This window comes from Vanessa atalanta, chromosome 17 (assembly GCF_905147765.1).
Source record: "Vanessa atalanta chromosome 17, ilVanAtal1.2, whole genome shotgun sequence".
NCBI lineage: Eukaryota > Metazoa > Arthropoda > Insecta > Lepidoptera > Nymphalidae > Vanessa > Vanessa atalanta.
The window spans coordinates 8,117,494-8,141,914 of record NC_061887.1 but is presented as its reverse complement, the minus strand read 5'-3'; the positions used below and the strand labels follow the sequence as shown (position 1 = coordinate 8,141,914).

Sequence of the window (24,421 nt, the reverse complement as noted above, 5' to 3'; positions counted from 1 at the left end):
CTTGATGGAATACCGGTTTTAATAGTGATTATAATAAATTAATGTTTTCATCACTTTAATAAAGTTACACAGATAAAGAAGCTGTCGCGAGCAGCCACAGCTGTTCACTAATTAAATTTTGCCTCAGTAATTTCATTCATGCAAGATTTTAGTACAAATACATGAGTGTCGTGAGATTTTCGGTGAGCCAACACACTCATATTTGTTTCAAAGAAGAGCAACTCTAAGAAGTCTTTTCAATTTTTACTAATTGTGTTTTTGATCACATTTGTAAAAATCTAAATAATAATTTTAATCAATGAAAAATATTATGATATAATTTAGGCACAACGAACATAACGAGTATAACGTTTTGTTAATAATGCAGTTTTGATGATTTATATTTTTGTGGTGGATTCAGTGTCATAAAGCTCCAAGTGGTCCTATTACAGTTTATTGGTTTGAACTTTGTAAAGTTTTTGTGTGACGTGAATTAAGGTAAAAATTTATTACATTTACGTTTTCAAATTAAATATTTATTTTTAATCCTTTTATAGTCTGTGCTAAGCAGTATAACATAAATTAATCTAATAATTGACAGTTAAGCAAACAAATTTACTGATTCTTCTTCTAATTGTCATAATAACAAAAACTTATAGCTGTATGGACTTTCATCGATTTAGTAGAAAGTGTTTAAGCATTAAATAAGTATAGCTATTTATAATATATTTATAATTTATAGAACAATAATTGTTACTTGAAAGTCACAAATACATAAAAAGTATACATAATTAAGTAGGTAACTAATAAAGTATACATAAATAAGTGACATAAGTGACATAAATGGATTTAAAATAATTCTACTAGGTTATAGTGTATAGTTTGATTATTAAAATGATTGAAATGTACGTTTATGCTAAATTCAAAACATTCCTAATATAACAGAATTCATTCAATTAAATTATACGTCGTCATTTTATCAAATTTCTACACTAAGGAGTAGTATTCATGGACGATATTAAATATAATTAATGAAAATTCAACTTGCATGCTCCTGAATATACGATGAGCATGTCTATTTTTTAAATTTGAGATGTGAAAGTAGGAATATTATATGTAGATACTCGTATGTTCGGAGCGAAGTTTGTCCCCGATATTTGTTCAAGAATTTACCAGGGACTTTAGGGATTTTTATGATATCAAAAGAAATAATGAGGGTTGAGTTGTGTATACTCGTAATTCGAAGATAAGATGATATAAGATGTCACCGTATTGAGTTTCTAATAAGTACAACAAGTACGTCAGTGTTTATATAAAAACCACGAGAGGACATTTTTTCCTTGCTTGAATAAGAATGTAACAATGAAAAAAAAAGGTTATTCTTTATATCAACTCGATCTCGAAAATAAAATAAAATAAAAATATAAAAATTGCTCAGCAAACATCATCTGGATATGGGGCACGTAAATATAATCGGATATACGTATAAAATATTTTATTTCAAATATAAATTAAAAAAATTGCAATGTTCGAAATTTTAAACGGGAGAGAAAAATCGAAAACTTACCCTTGTGACCTTTTTAAATGTAAGCCTTTTATAGCAGAATTGCTCGGAACATATATTAGTAAAATATGTTCACAAGAGTAATAAACTGAACGGCTATCGGCTGTAATTGTGTTGCTATTTTTAGCATAATTAGTAATATAGCTTATATTGCCCGACGCCTGGCCTATTAATAAAAATAATTGCAAATTGTGTACAGTATTTTAATTGAATGTAAGCTGGCATTTGAAACGGTGCTACAAATCTTGTTTGTTGTTGCTTGTTACAAATTTCTAACGAATATATTTCGTTTATAACAACGCCGCAGCATTTTCATGTTCGTGCTTCATTTATTATCATAACATACAAAAATGTTTAATGAATCATGCAACACTGTCATTAACGTATAATAGGGTTGCCAGCCGTCTTGACGTCAGGATGTCCTCGTTTTTAGTATCGTGGCGTTTTCGAAGCGTTACATTGGTGTTTTTAAATTTTACGCCACTTTTACGCTCTGTTAATACTTTACTGTGAGTTTTTTTTTTTACTTTTTAACGAAGGCGGACAGGCTAATGGTTCAACAGATGGTAAGTGATCACTGCCATAGATATCGGCCCTGTAAGAAATATAAATACTCCTTACTACTTATCTTAACAGTTCCCAAGGTTGGTGGCATATTGGTTATGTAAGAAATTGTTAAAATTTCATGCGTTGCTAATGTGTATGGGTAGTGGTAACCACTTACCATCAGGTGACACATGTTCCCATCTGAATATCGACGCCTTAAAAAAAAGCAAAATTATTTTACGCCTCACTTCCAGATTCCCGTCTAGATGGTGAAAACCCTTAAAATATAAAACGTTCTGATTCCAGAACATTTCGTTTTATTTTAAAAACGGATCTGTAACTTTTTGATGCAAATGTTTTTATAAATATAAAATTGTTGTTTCTGCTAATTGTTCGATATTTCTGAAAGATAAAATCGGTTCTCTTTTGCCTTATGTTCGTACTCGAACGACTTTTATGATTTTTGCGTTGGACAATCTTTTTGCAATTATTGGGAGGTTTCAGTGACCCATACATAAAAGTACTAGGCATCGTTCTTATGAATAAAAATTTAAGATGTAATCATTGTGCTGGTGAATGAAGATTATTTATTTCGTCATTCGTAATTTTAGTTTAAAGAAAACATCTTCTGGAAACTAACATGTGCTGGATAAAATTCTGCAAGAACTGACCCGCATTAGAGTAACATCATAGAATAAACTCCCAATAAAAACCTAATCAAAACGAAGAGGGCCCCTCTCTTTGCTAAGTAATGGGATATTTATTGACTGTTATATATATATCTTGAAAGTCGAATTTCATCTACCTCTTCATATTAGAAGGTAATTTATTTCGGTTCGCAATGCCATCATTTGTTATTATTGAGCTCTTATGATTTTAGAACCCGGAAACATATAGTGGAATTCTCCAACGGTTATTGAACCCCACAAGCTTGGACTCAAATTGTTTTTTACGCATCTAATACTTCAACTATTATTATAATGTGTTTAAAGTTGATTTTACCACTAAAGATCTATTTGTTAATTTCTGTTATTATTATTGTTATTTACAATGTATGCATGTATGGAATAAATAAAGCTATATTATTATTATTAATACTGACACTGATACATGTGTGTTTTATTTAAATATAATATTTATTAAAGTTCTTGCTCAAAAGTGTCCAAATTCAAATGAATTCTTAGTATACTTATCTAGAATTTTTCTGGGTTTTTAAAATATTTGCTAAATACGTGTGAATAATTTACTATGGTTTGAGAAAATAGCACCAATATAATTCTAAAAATGATTTCTGTGAGATGAGACGTTAAAAGATTATCTTTATTTTATTTTATTTGGTACATTGTTAAAAGCATTGTTTGCTGATGTTTATATAATTTTTTTGATTTTTGTAAGTGGTACTATTACGAAACAAGCTTAAGACATTTGTAACCAATAATATTAAAGGTAGAGAATACCTGCAGGCGTTGAATCTGCCTTTTGTATCAATAACAATAATTTGGTAAACAAAGTATAAAAATATTTATATGTGGATATATCGTACGTCTGAAAGAAATGTATTAATAGAAAATTTTCATATTAAATCCGGTGTGTTGTGGTCGATTCAGTTCAAAGTTATTATTGATTTGTTTGACCAAGGAAAGTTCGTAGGTCTACGTGTAATACGTTACTATCGTTCTACAACTTAAATTACTTGGGGCGTTTTCAAAATTATTTAAATATGGTAAATTTACATTTAATCCAATACTGTAAACATGATTTTTCAAAAATTCTTTTATGAACGTATTTGAATAAGGAATACTTTGATTGTAAGTTTTAAATATTTAAAAGTTTTTTGATCTCTGTTTATTTACCTTATCTTATATTAGTTTTATCATACTGACTTAGGCCGTATTTTGAAATTTGCCAACGTTAGCCTTGGTTAATAGCAAAGCCTAACTAAATGAAGTGTTTTTGCGGGAGAAAATGTCGCCGGTATCGCGTGGGAGAGCTAGTTAGTTAATCATATTGAAGTCATACATACGATATTCATTTATATATTGTAAACGAGATCCACTCACGCTCTTTAATTACATCTCCACACGTCGAGGGCACAGCCCACTTTGACGTAATACTGTTATATTCAGCTTGTGTCGTGATACTGAAACGAATATGCAAATTAAGTTTTGACCTACATCTTTAATGTGCCTTCTTGCTTGCTCTGGTTTTTTTATTAATTTTGATTAGGTTACCTAAAGATTATACATAGATTAATTGGAACGTGTTATGGAGATTTTTTTCAATAAACAGGCATAAAAATAACAGTCATTAATATTCAAAGGAGATATGTCTTTAAAATAATGTGTATAATATTATGAGACTGTAAAAATCACAATAAAAATATTAATAGAACGATTATATCTCATTTTAAAACTTAAAATCTTTTATTTGTTTTTCTGTGGCTAACTAAGTAAGATTTCTGCTCAGGGCGGACGAATTTTATTATGCTATTTATATAATTATAATATTAGTTAAAGACCATAATATTATTTTACTCTATTCTAGTAAATAGGACATGCTAATAAGATAATATCAAATACCTATATCATGGTCTTTATCGTCTATTTGTGGAGATCAACAATCATTAAATTTTTTATTATTTAGCATTAATATATCGCTCACAATATGAATATGACGATGTTTTATGGTGAATAACAAAAACGACTAGTAATTTACTTGGTTATAGGGCCTTGCACTCAGTAGTAATTCTATCATCAAACAGTAATACTCAATATTGTTGCCTTTAGATTTGAAGTGTGAGTGAGCCAATGTTTAAAGGCACAAGGAACCACATTTTATATTCCTAAGCTGCTAGCGCATCAACTATGTAAATAATGGTTAATCTTTCTTACAGTACTAATATGTATGGATAATAGCGACCAGTTTGTCGAAAATAAAAAAGGGAGATCTCGATCATCCTTTCGATTTAACTAACTTAGGTTAGTTAAATCGAATCGTTATGTTTATAGAGTTTATATTACTGTTATTAATAATTTAATTCTACGTTCACATTGTCGTTTAATTCATTGAAATATATTTGTAAATATTAATTTAAAAGATTTAAAAGATAAGACGTATTATTTTAATACAAATGATAACATCTCAACTCAACTACATTCACATTTTATACAAAGACACAACTGCAAAAAATAACAAAGATCTTTATCCAGGTTTCCACTTTAGTACAATAGTAGCAACAGGAGTTCTCGCTTAAAATAACTTTAGCTTTTAAAAAAGCCATCGTATGAAATAAAACACCTTTACTGAGAGCAATCCTTTTTAGTGATAAGAAAATATGGAGCTCCACGTCTCGATGTTCGTTCTTAAACTGTACTACGAAACAAATAGAAAAAATAATACCACAAAGCCACTGGCTTTCACGGAGCACTCGATATGTGATACATCAAAATTGATGTTTATTTAAAGATTTTTTAATAAAAGAAAACTATTGTTAGAAATACTTATTTATACAGTTACATTTATATAATAATTATATTCAATAAATATTTAATTCTGTTAATGTATCCGATTTTATAAAAAGTGTGAACGATTTCAGAACGTCATTCGTATGGCTTTAAAAATTAATACAAGATGTTTTCCCGCGTAAAATTAGAAAGAAAAAATGGCGGTCACCGATTTATGTAAATAGAAGATTTATATATATCAATTTTGAGTTTATTTTAACCTCAGGATTCAGGAAGGTTTAAAAAATTTTACAAATAATAAAACATATTCTATGTTGTGGTGTATTTATTACTATTAAATAAATTACTTTATCACCTATTTTTATATACATGTATAGTTTTATACACTATTCTAGAGAATTGGTCATAAGGTTGGTTGTACTGTCAGGAAACAATTCTTACTTGCAGTTCGAAGTTAGAAGTGACCCGTGGGAAATCTTAACTCTACTCTTACTTGAATTATTGCAATATTATCTACGATATATTTTTACTAATGTAATATTGAATACTATCATAAGTTGGCACTAAATATGCAAGTTTTACTTTCAATAATATCAAATACGGAAATAATAATTACTTTGATTATAAGCTTTAGTTACGTTTCTAGTTGTTTTTTACAAAACAATATTATTAACTCGAGATTTAGTCGCCCTTATTGTAACAACATTGTCGCAATTAACTTACGGGTTCAAATAAAAAAACATAAAATTTATTTTTATTTACGAATTACGATTACGATTTTCATTGAAATTACATTGAAATTAAATATATCGTTCATTTTAACAACCATTGAATACGGCGTGAAAGATAAATTAAAGGAAAATTTTAAACGTTAAAGTCGATACGGTAGACTTATTCCGGAAGAAGAAACTTGAATCTGACTGTTGAACAAAAGCGTGTAATATCGGAATGTTATATTGACTAAAATAATTATAAAATTAATAGTATCACTGTAAGTCGGTTGTCACATTTCACGAGTGAGATTCAAAGTGAATTCTTACAGAATCGCACTGCTGTGACTTATATATAATATGTAGACATATGCTGCTACTGAAATTTTAGAGAACTACAAAATTTTCGTTAAAGTTTTCGCGTATCTGTTACAGTTTTGGCAGCGTTTGCTTCAAAAGCGCTCGGACTGAGAATTTTCTCCTCGAATTTGACGTAATATATTATATTTAATAACATATGCAACGTATTGAACAACAATAGCTTTCGAAAGGTTTTTTAAGAAAAAAAAACACGAACATTTCGATTTAAAAGGAAAGTGATTGCTTAGGAAGGAGATGGGTAAGTTTACCAGCTGACGACAATATCACATCCTACCATAGACATTAGCATTAAATAATTCATATCGTCTGGGATGAGAAATTAAGAAGCTCGTGCCCCTGCTTACTCCTTTAAGCAAGAATACTACAAAGACTTTTACATCGTTTGAGATTCTCAAATTGACAATGCTCATGACTTGCACAAAAAAACTTTATTGCACAACACATAAGAGAAACAAATATATATATTAGATAAATGGTGCGCAAAGGCGGTCTTATCGCTTATAGCGATCTCTCACAGACAACCTTTGGTGATAGAAGCTTAGAATGAAAACAGGTAAATGCAGGAATAGATAGAGAGAAGAGATAAAAACTAAGAATATTTATACTAAAGTATAATAATAAACACATGACTACATCCCAATAAAACACACATCAAAATACAATATATATCAAAACATATATACATAATTATAAATTACATATTATTACATACTTGCATACATTATTGGATATTGACTGTTTTCATAATAACATTTACAGGATACACGCGTAAACATAGCTTATGTAGTTATTCATTCATTTATTCTGTTCATTTCATCCAATTATTACAAGAGGAAAAAACGGACCAAAAAGAACAGCATTTGATTGACGCAGTAGCATTCGTAGAGAGCTTGAGTAATCTATGATATTCATTATGGATTTGGGAAAACATGGCGTTATGAACGTCGGCGAAGCTGTTACCGGAAATTTGGAAGTAAAATTAAAGTGGATAAGTGGAATAGCGCCGTATTATAAATAAAGATATATTAAACAAGAACAGTTAATAGTGTACAATAAAGCTGTTGGTGTTATTAATAAACTGCTTGGATTACGTAAATAAACGAAGGTTTATTTATTTTTATTCTTTCTTCAATAGGAAAAGACTATATGAGGACTAAGTCCCAACTAAAGTGTGTCGTCATTTGTTTTTTCACTAAAATATTTATTGAATTAATTTTAGAATACCTTTGTTCAGAACCACCTTTATATCATTACATAATCAATTAATATAGAACTACCTTAGCTCAACCTTTTTTTAAGAACATAAGAACTGTCAATACATATAATAGTAATAGTATCTTAACAACTCATGATGAAGGAAAGACAAAGAAACAACACAATCATTCCAAAAATCGTTTGGCACGGGACGGCCTAACTCTGTCAAATTATTTTTAAGTAGTAAGTATCACAGAACGCCCTGCATCGACTAGTGGACCAGTGAAAAAAGTGCAGGCAAATAACGTTAAGTAAAAAAGGCTATAACAAAACAGTTCCTACTTCTCTCTAAGGATCTTGGAGAAATTACGTTAGTTTCATACAGTTTGTGTGCACTTGACAGACTTTTATGCGTTCAAGCAGAGCTCGAATGTTTAATGAACACGTTTAACATGTATTATACTAAGCATTATACAATGAAACATCTCTACTATTCACAATATACAACAATGATAAGTTTGTTTGTTTGGTGATATTGAGGATCTAATGAGCCGAGAGGGCCCAGTTGTTAGAACCGATGATTTCGGGATCAAACCCAGACAGGCAGGCAGGTGAAGGAAAACATCGTGAGGAAACCTGCATGTGTCTAATTTCAACGAAATTCTGCCACATGTGTATACCGCCAACCCACATTGGATCAGCGTGGTGGAATATGCTCCTTCTCCTCAAAGGGAGAGTAGGCCTTTAGTCAAGTAGTGGGAAATTTACAGGCTGCTAATGCTTATAATAAAAATGAGGATCTAATGGTGCGATTTGAAAAAATATTATTGCGTTATAGTTAATTAATTGAGAATGGTATGTACTATATAACGTCGCACTGTAACTTACGGGGCGGAGCTGGAAAATGAACGCGGAACAGCTAGTAATATACAATTAAAGTTATCTCTTGAATTATATTAATAAATTGAAACTTGAATTTATAAATTTATTTTGAGTATTAGATATTGTACAACTATTACTGATACTAACAAAATTATTCTTCTTTCAGTAAGCCTAGTAGGACCCCCCAGTCATCATACATTCTACCGCCAAGCAACAATGTTGCGGTTTAAAATCTGAGTGAGTCAGTGTAACTTTAGGCACTAGGGAGGCTCAAGGGAGATGAGCAAAATGTTTTGAACACCTTAGTTATTAAGTTTGGTGGCGCACTGGCGATAAGCTGTCGCGACCTATTATTAAAAAAAAAAAAATTATTTTTTATTAGTTTACTTATAAGAAAATAATCATAATATTATACATCAGTGGAAGTTGGTGGAAATTTCAGAGCGTAGTTTAAAATGTGTGATACTATTTTTCGAGCAAGTAATATTTCAAAACCATTTTCATCACATCTAGTAAAGCCTGTGTGATAGGTCCTCTTAGGCGAAAACATTTTTAAATTTAGTCAAATTTAATATTTTATATGTAAAATTTTATATTTAAACTTTAGCAAAAGTAATACGTAAGATATAATATTTTTATTATACCATATAGTTTAATCTATATTAATATTATAAATTCTAAATTTATTCTGTCTGTCTGTTACGTTTTCACTGCCAAATTATTGAAATGAATTTGATGAAATTTGATATAAAGCAAGCTTGACCCCAAAAAAAGACTTAGACTACTTTTTTATACATAAAACATCACTAGCAACCGCTAAAACTGGAACGAAGCCGAGGGCGATAATACGTTTATTTTAGTAGCTACTAACTGTTTTATTAGTTTTATTATTATTGTTATTTTCTCTACTATTATACAAGTTTCATGCTATACATTTTAAAGACAATGCTGATTTTCTAACAGGAAACTTAATTTTAAATATTATGTAACTTTGGGCGATTTTACGCTACTTAACAATCTCAGTCTGCGCGCGAAATTTGTCCCCTAAACAAATATGTAAGCTTATTTAGCAGGCATCTTCACGCTGCTATTTGGGCTGCCGAAAATTATTTGAAGCAGCGTCGAAGTTTTCAGCACTAAGTTCTAACATAATACCGCTGCACGATTTGTTCAACGCTGAACTACAATTCGTTATTCAATCCTAATTAAATCAGGTTTAAGATTATTTTTAGATCAAATTTTTTTTACGAAGCTACGACATTTTTTTACACAGTTATTTCAACAAAATATATTATAAATTTTAGTAATAAATTGTAATCACGGCTTAACTTGAATGTGTGGAGATCGGTACATTTAAAAAGTAGCCTATCTAGTATTCCTCACTATATTCTAACTCTGTACTTAATTTCATTCAAAACCGTTCAGCCGTTCCGGCATAATTACGTAACATACATCTTTTCTTTTAACCAACTTTCCCATTTACAATATTATGACAAGTTCAGATAATTTATTAATATTTATGTTCCAGTTATTAAAATCCAGCTGGCGTTATAGACCAGCTTGTTGAATAGTATTATTATCATTAATTATTGTAATGTATAGATTTTCTACAAAGGTCCGAGCTAAAAATATACAACGGGTCGTACGACAGGTGATCAATGTTACCAAGACAACGCCGGACCAAAATATTAATATTGAAGTCTTGTTATAATGTCAAAAGAGTCTTATGTTTTGTTTCTTGTAAACTATTATTATATAACAAAAATAGATTGGTTGTCACTTGGCACAGTTATTATTGCAACTGGCTGCTACGTAACTGCGTAGGTTACGATGTCAGCTCATGACAAATAGTTTTTCGCGTAATTGGTTATTTGTTTTGTGTATTTCGTGAAAGTTAATGTAAAGTATCATTCCAAAGTCTTATTTATATTATCACAATCATAGGTACCAATTTAGAAATTATTATGCCACACAGGGTCGCCAAATAGGGTCTAAATTTAGATGACAAAAGCAGTGAATAACCGAACTGACATAAACGTTTTACTTGTTGGTAGGGCTTTGTGTGAGCCCGTCTGGGTAGATAACATCTACTCATCAGACATTCTACCGCCAAACAGCAATAATTTGCATGTTGTGTTCCGGTTTGAAGGATGAGTTAGCCAGTGAAACTACAGGCACAGGGGACGTTACATCTTAGCCCCCAAGGTTAGTGGCGCATTGACGATGTAAAAATATTTAATCAGTATTAATGTCTATGGGCGGTGCTGATCACTTAACATCAGGTAGCCATTTCACCGTTCCCCTACCTGTACAATATAAAAAATAACTAGAATAGTATCAGATTTGCATTTTACAAATAAACGAAGTAAAGTTTTATTCGACTATTTCTATCTAATATTAAAACTTGTATACAAATATTAAATTATAACTAAGTGTAATTCAACTGAATAATCTTTTCGAAATATGGCTAGCACTGTGGGTTAGAGCGAGAGAGGAAAATTAAGAGAAAGGGAAGCCAGACAGACTGGCGCCGTAACGCGTTACGTAACGAAGCGGTTTACCCTCCCATAAGAAGGTATCTATTCACAAATTAAGTCACACAATTCTTTGTCTTCTTCTTTCAAATGTCAAATTGCTTTGACAGAATAGAAAAATCAGTCACAAGTGTGAATCTCTACAAATGGTCTTACTATTAAAAATACAGCGTCATTCGCTGTATTTTTAATAGTAAGGCCATTTGTACAGTATGAGAAAATATGCACATATACAACGTGTTTAAAATACTATTTAGTAAAGCAAATAAAACGATTTTTTATTTTAAATCCGAAATGCAATAACAGATGTTAAGTAAAACGCAATTTGTTCACGACAGCGTGAAAGAAAGAAGAAAATATTCTTGAACTGTAAATTTGAAATGTTCAAATTTAAAACTTGACTTTAAACATTTAAAGTTCAATTTCGACTAGCTCACGCTGACTCCTGTTCCGAAATTTATCGGTTGGTTAGATTCGTAATAAATCTTGTGAAGATTCAGCGGGAGATTTGTTGCAATGATGGAATCAGAATGTTAGCATTCCCGTTTAATATAACTAGGACAGAACATAAACCAGTACAGTGTGACTTATTAACAAAATAAACTCGATTAAACTCGATTAATTATCGATTAACTTTTATTGGAATATAATCCGAAAAGTATATTTGTGAATCTATTCTCGATTCATAGACTACTGTTTTAAATTGAAATATTGAATGACTCGTTAGTGGCTAGACTGTAAATTTAGCTACGGCGAAAGATAATGCATAGTATTGTTGTTTTTCGGTTTGAAAAATGAGAGATCTTAGTTCCCAAGATTGGTGGCGCTCTGGCGATGTAAGTAATGGTAAAATTTCTTACGACTACAATCTCTATAGGCAGTAGTGACCATTTAATTATATTATAAACAAAAAAAGTCATATATCAAATTTTTATATAAAAATTATAATCAGTATAAAAAATCAGAAGTTGTTATTATTTAATATTGAATAACAATAAAATTAATAATAATAAAAAATATATAATATTAATTATCTGTATTATATACAAACTGTTTTTTGCAGGCAACCCTATATCATAAAACAACGCTTATATTGATATATTTTTTTTCTATTATCAAGCAAGTGAAGGTAACTGGCATCGGCATACCCGCTTAAACCTAGTAGTTTGTCCAGGAATAGGCAACGCAACGGCTGCACATTCTATACGTTTGATACTTTAAGTCAGGGTAAAAATTTTCTTATTATTTTGATGTTGCAACATTTAATTAAAAATCATTTTTTTTAAATAATTAAAAATACTGTGCCCAGGATTTTTTTAGGCAAACCATTTTTGACATATTTTCCAATTATTAAATTTGAGATAAAATATGTCTCATTCTATTATCAGCTCGGTGAAGGTAGTTTTAAGTTCGGATCTATTATAACATATTTTTTGATCCGTAATCGTAGTCGTAGACGATGTATCACAGTATATTTCTTAATTTAAATGATTTGTTTGTTTATATTTATCATATGATGAACAAAAAAAAAACATTTAGGAGAATTTGTAAATAGATTGGAAACATCGGTAAACTATAAATATTTAAAAATACACTTTCAAGCTAAATAAGCTGGAGTTTTTAGGTCACGAGGTGTCGACGGAAGGTACAATGTCCACTCAACGAGAAAATAAAACGTATCGTTGAGTTTTTAAAACCAGAGCTAGTTGATCAGCTTAGAAGACTCCTTGATATGTTGAATTGTCAAAGAACTCACCTTCCAAATGTAGCGGAACAACAGTCTTATTTGAATACATATTTAATTAGATACATTCATAGTCATGTTCATAATTTGAGTCGTATACAGCAGGGATGTTATGAAGCATAGTAATGATTACGGAAGTTATTGGATATCCGAAATTAAAATCTCTGTAAAGCACGGGAATGTGACTCCTACTTTCCTAACTCCAGCTGCAGCTGAGAACTCTCTTTCAAGAATTATGGCTTTAGGCTTTTTTTAATGTAATATGTAGGTGGACGGGCAAATGGGCCACCTGATGGTGAGTGGTCACTATAGACATTGACGCTGTAAGAAATAATAACCATTCCCTACACTACACCAATATACGCAACCAACCTTGGGAGCTAAGATGTTATGTCTCTTATGCCTTTAGTTGCACCGGCTCAATCACCCTTCAAACCAGAACACAACAATGCTAAGTATTGGCGTTTGGGGGTAGAATATCTGAGGAGTGGGTGGTACCTACCCAGACGGGCTTGCACAAAGCCTTGCTTGATGTAAACGGTAGAGCTGTAGAGCTACATATTCTTAATAAAAATTTAATAAAAAAACCTACTTTTCGAATTATATGCGGCATGCTTTTTTGAAATAAATTTATATTGCAGGAAAATTCGTAGACAAGGCTTGCACTAGAATTGAGGTTTTACGCTTCTACATTTATTTCTCGAAAACACACAGCAATCAGTGGTCTGTAGATGACAGGATGGTTAATTCATTTTTCGCCTGAAGATGTGGCAATAAATTTTAGTACTTCAGCTTGGTAGTAAATTTTTCTTCTTTTTCGTAAAAAATAATAATATTATCGACCTGATGATGTTTATTCTGTATATCTATTTATTGATAGTATATATATATATATATATATATATATATAATATGTAACGACTGTATAAAATCGAAATTATAACAGTCTTTTGACTGTCTCTATATTTATCTAACAAAACGAAAAGTTTTTAAAAAATTAATAAACGTTAAAATATTTTATAATATGTATATATATGGTTGAGCCCTTATAAAAATATTCGATAAGCGATAAGCGAGAAAATATATAATTTACAAAAATTAACCTCAGAGACGTCTCCTATAGCTTAAGCGAAGAAATAAATAAAAAATATATTCACAATCCTTTTCACATCGCGTGTAAAAGTGCAAGATCGAATGTTAGCAACAATTCTATACGTTAAGTTCGACTGCAACATTTCCTGCGCAAAAAGGTTTTAAATTTCTATCATGTGTACTGAGATGTGTGCAACTATATATAATTCTTTTTATAACTCTTAAGGGAAATAGTTTTGACTATACGAACTGAAACGTAGATGTTTTTTTTCAGTTCCGCTAAACAAAACGAGTTCCAGTGCAATTCACACGAATAGAGCTGCAAATGCACAAATTATCAATTCGTATTCTCACAACGCAGTCTTACGAAGTTCGTAAAACGTCAAAGTTAATTTACACAACAAATCATTAGAGATCAGTCTTCAAGCATCAGTGTCGAAGAAAGAAGTAAAATTAATTTAACGGTAAAGTTTGTTTTCGATTACATCATTTTACCTCATCGTGAGAATGTTTTTAAGATGTTAACAAAGTTTGACGGTTTGATGTCTTAATTTGTTTGAAATTTGTTAGTGATTATGATAGATTCGATTGCAAAGTTCGAAATGTTGACTGGATTAACTTTTTAATCTGCATTTGAAAAAAAAGTTCTGACTGACTTTCAACGCACAAACAAAGCTACTGATATCTAGAAAACTGAAATTTGGAACGTTATTTTATTTTATAATTTTCTTCATACATCTTCTTTCTTAAGTTCTTCTTTAATCTTCAAAGGGGAGGGGCGTAGTGTTAATTAGTAGTGTAACTTTGTATGTAGCGAGAAGCCTTTAAATCGAACCATTTATTAATACCTCTAGTAACATTCTCAATGATCTGAGCCAATATATGAAGTCGTTTCTTATATACCGCTGCATAGCTACGAAGAGCGTTACAAGAGTATGTTAATCAATAAATAAAATACAAAGTTATTTTACCTTTAGAAATGTGTGTTTGCAAGCCCGTCTGGGTAGGTTAACCACCCACTCATCACCACCAAGCAGCAAGTCTTAGTATTATTGTGTTCCAGAACAAGGGATATAACATCTTAGTTTCCAAGGTTAGTGGGGCATTGACGATGTAAGGAGTGGTTGAATCTGCTTACGGTGCTAACGTCTACGGGCAGAGTGACCACATACCATCGGGTGACCCGTAAAAAGAACATTTCAAAGTTATACTGTTAATTATACTTTGACAACGATGTCGCCCTTTATAGACTACGGTGACGAAATCGAAAATAGTAAACCTGCCAACGTATATTGGCAAAGCAACACCAACAGGCGAGAAAATCGTGAAAATTTTGTATTGAAATCGATATCAGTACACGTGTTTCTCGTTTTTGGTTTCGAACCACTTCGATTAGCGAAATACAATATCAAGAGGAAACGAAGTGGCCAGTACAGCAACAGTTTTATTTCGATTTAAAATTTAGAGAAGTATTTGTTCGCGAAAGTCGTGCTTGAATTTTTAAAACTATAAAATTTTAATGACTCAACGCGATGCAAGTACTAAATGTGAATGTTGCAGCTGCAGGATTTTAAATAACGCCTTATTTTCATCTCGCCTTCCTCTGTTTATTTACTGCAAGAGTTATTTTACGGTACATTAGAATCACACAACATCGCACTCGAGTCATGAATGTAATTAATTTTGTTTAGCTTCAAGATATTCACTAAGAAATATATTACCAAAATTAAGATTTTATACACAAGCTATTAAACTATAAATATATTATAGCAATCGTTATTTTTAAAATATAACTGGAGATATAATGAGCTCATATTTTTGTATGCGATTTGAGCGCTCAATTTAATTTAAATTTTGTTTTCGTATTATTTTCATTAAAAAATTATAAACACAATTAATTTAGCTATAATTTTATTTCACAAGCAAAACAATACTATACTTGAACTAGGTATTTTTTCATCCTAAGTAAATATGAATGCCAAAGAGATTTTTAAATGCGTTAATCTCACGAACCCAGCCCAAATTAAAAAGATTTTGTTTACGTTACGTACGACCCTTACTATATGTCGCCTATTTATACTTTCAAAATCCTTCCTTTATTCCCTACAATATATATAAAAAAATATAAATTAATTAATTTTATATAATAAAGAGATAAAAAATTGCAATGGCACTTAATTATCTTTAGAGACGAGTCATAGATTAAATAGAGAATCGTTATCTGTAGTCTACAACAACTGTACCAAAACTTAACACAACTCTTAGTAACCGTATCAACATTTCGTTAGCTCACTTGGTGTTTGATTAAGACACAATGTTTAGTTTCGCTCAGAACTTGAATTAAATTACACATACACCTAGTGGGTATATGTGAACTGTCATTATTTGGGTAGATACCTGAGCTATATGCTCAGGTATTCACCACGTAACGATCTTTTGCACTCTTGTAAAGAATTTTCAATACGTTAAAGTTCAGCTCAGTCCATAGCTGGACTTAGACCTTCTCTTCGTTGAGGATTACATTTAGAGCTTATTCCACGACTCTATAGTCGTATACGAGTCGCATGGTACAGAATTTCATCCGACAAATGTAGATTTCCTTTATCAACGTGCATGATATGAATTTTAAACAAAAATTAAGCTCGTGAAAATTCAGTGGTCCACGCTCCGTTTTAAGTAGTAATCTTCGATTAAGATTAACTTATTCTGACTTTGCTTGTTTAATATCACGTTCATGCATAGATTTCAGGATCTCATCACATAACTAATTAACCTTTTTCTATTGTATAACTTAACATGGTCTAGATATCAGGCTTGGCTTATTGAATATTTCTGTCAAAAAATCTTAGTAGCTGGCTGGTGGTATGAAGTAGACTATGTCACTGTCCTGTTTATAAAAATAATGTTAGTTTGTAAAATTACTGAACCTGCGTATGATATCTCTCCGGTTTTTTGCGCATTCACTTGCAAACTATAGTCTAGTTTACGCCCTTAAATAGTTCTTTAAATACTCTTATTATTGAAATCGACCCTGAAAGCTTCAATGAAAATAATATACTATTATTTATTATTTATAAAAATGGCAATGTCGAAATAAATATATTTGTATAAATTATTTAGTTATCATTTATTTTTTTATTATATAACGAAACTTAGCTTACAATTACAGTTATTGAAGCCCCCGACTCCTAAACTAGGTAAACCTGCGTTATAAAAGTCAATGCCCTCTAACAAAACTATGAGTTCGACTTTGTTATTTCCTTTTATAAATTTATATAGCACACGAAAAATTTACTAGTACATAGGTACTTGATAAAAATCTAAATATACGTCTGTGTGTTTCTGTGCGTACTTGTGTATATGTGTGCGTGTGTGTGTGTGAGCATGTGTGCATTTTATACTTATTGCCTATATACTATTGTAGTAGAATTTCTGTTTCTGCTAGATTAGTCTCGTTACTCAAACTTGAATTTTATCTTTATTAGATATTTAATAAAGGACTTAAATATAAAATATCTGCTTACAATAGCACATAAATTTAAATAAGATCAAATAAATTGTTTCCATATTAAGATGTAGAACTTGTTTAACACAATTTACTTTGTCGAGTGAAGTGTTCTTTAATTTTATTACGACTCCTTATACTGAATCTGATAATGTCAGTCGCTTGGCATAACATGACTTCATTGCCAACACACGATAATAAACTTTTCAGTCTGACAAATACGCGAGACACGGTATTAATGTATACAGCTTATGATAAGCAGGCACCTGTTGATGTAGTTAGGAATTATTTACTTGTACGACTGTTTCAGAATAGTTTATTTTCTTTGGAACGATTTTTTTTATGCTTACATTGGAGCAAACTGGCAGAAACCCCCACGTAAGGAAATGCGTTATGCCCCTCCAGGTGACCCTTTTCCTCCTTTATCTCTGTCTCTTTCTGTTGTATACGATTTTATAAATATAATTTTGTTTTTGTTATTTACTTGTTCTCAAATATTGTTAATTTATTTTATTTTGTCTGTTATTTAATATATAATCAAATATAGTGTTTAATATAGTGAAAACACTTTCGTTCCAATCGGATATCCAACGACACTTCTCTCTTTTTTTTTGTATATATGTAGACGGACGGACAATGGGGCCACTGAATTGTAAGTAGTTATGACCGACCCTAGACATTGATGCTGTAAGAAATATTAACCATTCCTTACATCATCAATGCGCCACCATCTTTAGCAAACTGGAACACAACAATACTAAGCATTTATAATTTCTGTTTGGCGGTACAATATCCGATGAGTGGGCGATACCTACCCAGATGGGCTTGCACAAGTCCTCTATTTAATGGTCCTTCATCAGATTGAATTAAAACTTTGTCGAAGTTGGCATTTGCGTGAGTATTATTTAGAGTACCATCAAGGTACAAAAAAATTCAACGCCTCTATTAAGCTTATTTTTTAGCTTATTTCAAATTATACTGCTTTATAATAATAGTATAAAACTATTAATAACAAATCGGAGAAATAAAAGAAAAGCAAGAAAGGATGTTCTCCAGTTTTTAAAACCCTTGTCAAAGTCAGATTTACTAATCTCGGTCAATAAGGAACGCTCATTGGTCCCCTATTGCGTCATCAACTACCATCGACCAATTACAATTCAGATTAAAGTAAAATAATTTAATCTGTTATTGGTAACCTTTACATACTATTTTATTTTAAAGTTTAAAGGAAATGATATTAAAAATATTACAAATATTACACTAACGCAACTAAAGTGTAGTTTACATTTTGTAATTACACTTATTAGAAATAGTTTTAGACCAATTCGAAGTGGCGAATGTAAGTAGCTATTAAATTGAAATTGGCCAATTTCAAATTCCAATTCAATACCAGCATCTAAAATTGTTTGCCACTAGTTCGAAACTTCACTAGTTTATTACTGAAATTTATAGCCGGAAAACTGATAATTACGAGTAGGTACTTTTGATTGAATTATTTCGAAAGATAAAAGTAGCGCCATTAAACTATTTGTTTGTTTCACATTTAACATCGACACATCATCCCCTATTACGTATTTTATATGTTTCAATAAAACTATATATTCGATCAATATCGATCAGACGAATCGAAATAACTTAAACATTTTTATGGTCTAACACGAGATGTGAAGACGTAATACGTCAAAATGTACATGTACTTATTACATTTTTGACGTTGTGAAGGTGATTTCACATAGCCTTATAGTAATAAAAAAAAACACCTGATTTTTAGTGGCCACCACCGCCCGTAGACATTACCGCTGTTAGAAGTATAAACCATTACTTGCATGACCAATGCGCTACCAACCTTGGGAACTACGATCGGAACGATTTAGTTACACTGGTACTTGCCCTTCTAATCAAAACACAACACTATAAAGTATTGCTGTTTGGCGGTACATTGTCTGATTAGTAGGTGGTACCAACCACCAAGTCATAATTCGAATGTACTTTAAAAAGGGGGTAATTATAAAACGATTACATTTACTATCAACATTAAATGCATTACAGCAAGCTGCAAGTTGTCTAATAACTGTTTAGAGCACATTTTCAGACACAACAACATACAAGATTGTTCATTTGTTCGTATATAAGGATCAAATTTTTCAACTGAATTTCAAAGCAGTTCTGATTGGACTGAAATTTTGCACAAATTTTCGATGCTTATGTCACATATGACGACTATAATGTTTGTTTTCATTTTAAACTTGAGATCGAATAAAATAGTTTTAAAAAAATGTTTTGTTGAACATTTTATAAACCATCTATTAAAATAATAATATTGTTCTAAGTGCAATTCGCAATATCATAATTATTCTGTAAGATATCAATGCTATTTTTATTATTTTATTACTTTGTACAATAAGTACTGACTTTCTAGTCCAATTACACTTTAGAGCGTTTATGGCGGATTAGCCTTTTTCATGAGATTTTTTAATCCGATTGTGAGACAAATATTTTTCAGTTACTTAAACAATAAATGCTATACCAAAGCTTAGTCTCTTTTGAATAGAATCTATTGATAAAATCTTAAATAATTTGACAAATTATTTTTTAAAAAGGTATTTAAAAAAAAATTAAACTCAATGTGATTTTACCGCTGTTTTGCCGCATAAAAATAAGTTGCATATTATTTTTGTAAATACTACATAAACAGATTGCCTTCTTTAGAATGTTTTGTTTAAAAAATAAATTCATTTTTATAATTAAAAAATTAAGTTATAATATCAAACTGAACGAAGATGATGATATTGAATAAAGATGATGGTAAATAAATAAAGTCGCCAGTAAATGTGCCCATGCAGGGCTATAGCATCTTCTATATATTTGTCTGGAGATGGAAACGTTTGAATCTTATTTCATCACGCTGATCCAATGCGAGTTAGGACGTAACGTAAGATCGATATTCAAGTGAAACTACTAAGGACTTTATATATAATTCAATGTATCATGCGTTATGGTTACGCGTAATATGGAATTAATTGTTATTTGAAACAGTTTTTAAACCCAGCATTTGAGACCAGAAAGACAATAAGAAAGACAACTGTTATAAAAAATATGGTAACTATAAAGAATCTTAATCACAATGATGTTCCAATATACAAATGTTATTGAGTATTTACCAAAAACATTGAGATGATATATTAGGTCATCATTTAATTCTCCTGCCCTTATCTCAATTTTACTTGGGGTCAGCGCAGCATGTCTTCTTCTTCCATACTTCTCTGTCGGACGTCATCTCACAAGTAACATTCTTTCTAACCATATCGTCTTTCACACAATCCATCCATCGTTTCTTGGGTCGTCCCCTACCTCTATATCCATCCACATCCATCCTCAAAACCTTTCTCACAAAATGGTCTTCATTCCTCTGCATAACATGCCCATACCTAGACAGCCGGTTTCCAGGTATCATCTGGATAGATGATATATTATGTAGAATTCAATTATTGAAAGTCAACGACTAAGCGTTATTGTAAAATTGCAAGCCTTAAAAATGTTTGTAAATATAAACACTATATTGTGGCAATCATCAATTGCCTCTGTGGATACAGAATGCGCGGTGCATTGCAACTATTATAGACGAGTATATAAATTCTGCTGTAGAAATTGAAAAAGAGCTTAGCGCGTACGTTGGATTGTTAGCTGAGTCAGTGAACTGTTTACCGCAAACTTCTTGTCGAGCTCTCCGTACAATACAAACTAAAAGAAGCACAGATACTCCGACATCACGAGTGTGCTCTTTGATGTAAGAAGTAACTAACTATACGAGAATCCTTACGTGTTAATAAATCTACATTCAGAGCTTAAATCGTTTCGTTCTTCTTCAAAGAACATTACTTGGGTTTATATTTAATTCGATATTTGAAAATGATTGTCGAATGGCGACGTGTTAAATCAGTATTATCAATTGTTTTACAATATATTTTAGGATCCCTCCTACATTTAACCACTTATTGATAAGGAGTCACTTACTGAAAACATAGACAGGCCACAATAAAACGATTTGGTTGTAGGGCTTTGTGCAAGCCCGTCTGGGTAAGTACCACCCACTCATCAGATATTTTACCACCAAACAGCAATACTCAGTATTGTTGTGTTCCAGTTTGAAGGGTTAGTGAACCAGTGTAACTACAGGCACAAGGTACGTAACATCTTAGTTCCCAAAGTTGGTGGCGCATTGGTGATGTAAGGAATGGTTAATATTTCTTACAACGCCATTGTCATTGCGATGGCGACAACTAACCATCAGGTGGTCCATTTGCTCGTCCGTCTACCGATGTCATAAAAAAAAAACCTTGACGGTCACTAAAGATGTTTTCGAACAAAAATACTGGAAACGCATGAAAAATAAATTTATGTCTAGATTTCCTAACAATTTTATTTGAATTGAAGAATTCGAAAATTTATTGTTATATACACAAATATAAGGTCAGTTTTGTTCTCTAACTCCCAGTTCTCACATTTAATTTACTAAGTAACCGATCGTTTTTGAAATACGCATTGTACAAAATTCTACCGTTGAATAGCCAATCGAATCGTTTCTAAATATAAAGTAACTGAATCTAAATCACTTCGTATTTAACTACATTAACAGTTGTTTCAAAACTAGTAACATCCTCTGCATTCAATTTATAAATGCAATTGCCTTAAACATACACATAGTCTGCTTGTAATAAATTCCCGACATGGACGAATAGCGTCTAAGCTGGAAGTATTTAAATAATGTTCGTGCTCTTGCATCGTGCTCTTGGATCTTTACTACCTATAAGAGATACTTATATTAAGATTACATTTGCAGAAAGAAGAGATAAAATATTTTAAAACATTTAAAGTTTGCCTTATTTAGACATTATCTATAACAAATTATGATTATTTAAATATTATTTATATAAGTGTTAATATAACAATAGTACAGTGTATAACTGTACTATTGTTATATTAACTAATTAATTAATTATAATAATTAATTTGGAGTGCTGTTATGAGTTTATTATTTAATACTAGCTAGCTATCCTTAGAAGGTTCGCGCAGTAAAATGAGATACTATATATAACAAGTTTACATTAGGTCAGGTGGTCAAACACCGTGGAGTCTTTGTTCTTTATAGACTTTTCTACGTTCTAATCTTTTAAAGCGTTATCCGGAACGGAGCTAACCCAAATTTCCAGATGAACTGTAGTCGATTTTGCATCCAAGAACCTTAAATCAGTTTAATAGATTTAAACTTTAAATCAGGAACTAAATTAAAGGTTAAAACAACGTGACCTTCTTTAGCTTAATAATGTTTTTGAGACCCGAAGGCTCATTTACGGATTTAGATTGACGTCGCCCAGGCTAATGATTAGGCACAGAGCCAAGAAACTTCTTCATTTATCAAAGGACTCAAGGCATTCTTGTTTTCGATCCGATCCCGCTCACTCAGTCATTCCGACTCATTCATCGATACCTACTGCCGAGACAAATAAAGTGGATTAGAATATATTGCGGAGACGTACTCTTGAATTGTTTTACTGAATTTATATTGCTCGTTATTTGTTTATAAATGGTTGTTGACGATTTTATTTTCAGTATTTGTATTCCGAGTGAAGTTTAATCTGCATTTGGCAAGGATAACCTATAAATGTTCTTCTTTATTAAGTACATTAAAAATATATACGTATTTTTTTCAGCAAATCAATTAAAAAAAAATAGTATGTTAATTTTGTTTAAATTATAATGAATATGTAAACTAATTGAAGTCATTATTTTGGAGACTCTCATGGTGAAAATAAATAAGAAGTACAACTATTATTAGAGGTACAATTTCAACTATTTTAAATTATAAGAAATCCCTCGAAACTTCTTCCTCGAAATTGTGGTCACAAGTTACGTAACCTTATTTAAAACATAATAATAATACTCGTATATTATACATAAACTCTCTAATTCCATATGTCATAATATATAATCTGTATTCGGAATTTTGAGCACATAAAATGGTTCTACCTCTTAAAAATCGGAAGCACATATCATCTGTATATATATTAAAGTATTGTTTTTTATTTAATCACAGAATAATTATGATCTATATATATTAAATAAAATTAAGTCTACAAGAGAACCACAAACAAAAAATAATATAATCTGTCAAATATTGACATCATTATTGACATCATTATTGACATGAATGAATGAATGAATGAAGCTTGTTCCGATTTAAAAAAAAATCATTTGAGTTCAGTTATGTATAAAGATTTTGAAATATGTTGTAATAGACCTGGTAAACCTAATGGCATAGACTGATCGCTCTAACTGTAACGTTACCGGCTTTCCCGCCAATTTGTCCCTAATGATACCGATAACCACGCCGATAACTTTACCGACATGACATTCGGCGATCGATCTATCCCTAAACGTGACTAAACGTTTGCAGCATGTATTTGACATTATCTGATATGACACCCGCTATTATCAATAATATTTATTATGTTAGATCTCAAGACTAAAGGGTCGAAGAACACTAGAGTACTTATTGTTTTTATATATTTTTTTGATATATATATTTTATTTTATTACAATGACATCAAAATATAATATGCCTAATACAAATAACAAGTATTACTTTTTCAAGAAACACAGACGTACACATATAAGTTCATCTAAACTTTAGTAGACACGAAATAATATTACATTTGTAATAAGATTTATAATCATAAAATAATTTATAGTTCCAAAATTATTTGTTTAAATATTATTTCTGCAGTAATAAAGAAAATTGATTGCAATAACAGGTTGTATAAGAATT

The 24,421-nt window shown here is 30.9% G+C and overlaps 1 protein-coding gene across 2 annotated transcripts in view; it reads right to left on the bottom strand.

Annotated features, from left to right (window-relative positions):
* Positions 1-24,421, bottom strand: part of LOC125070360 (sodium channel protein 60E) — a 186,359-nt gene that overhangs the window by 43,851 nt on the left and 118,087 nt on the right. The gene's annotated exons all lie outside the window — the stretch shown is intronic.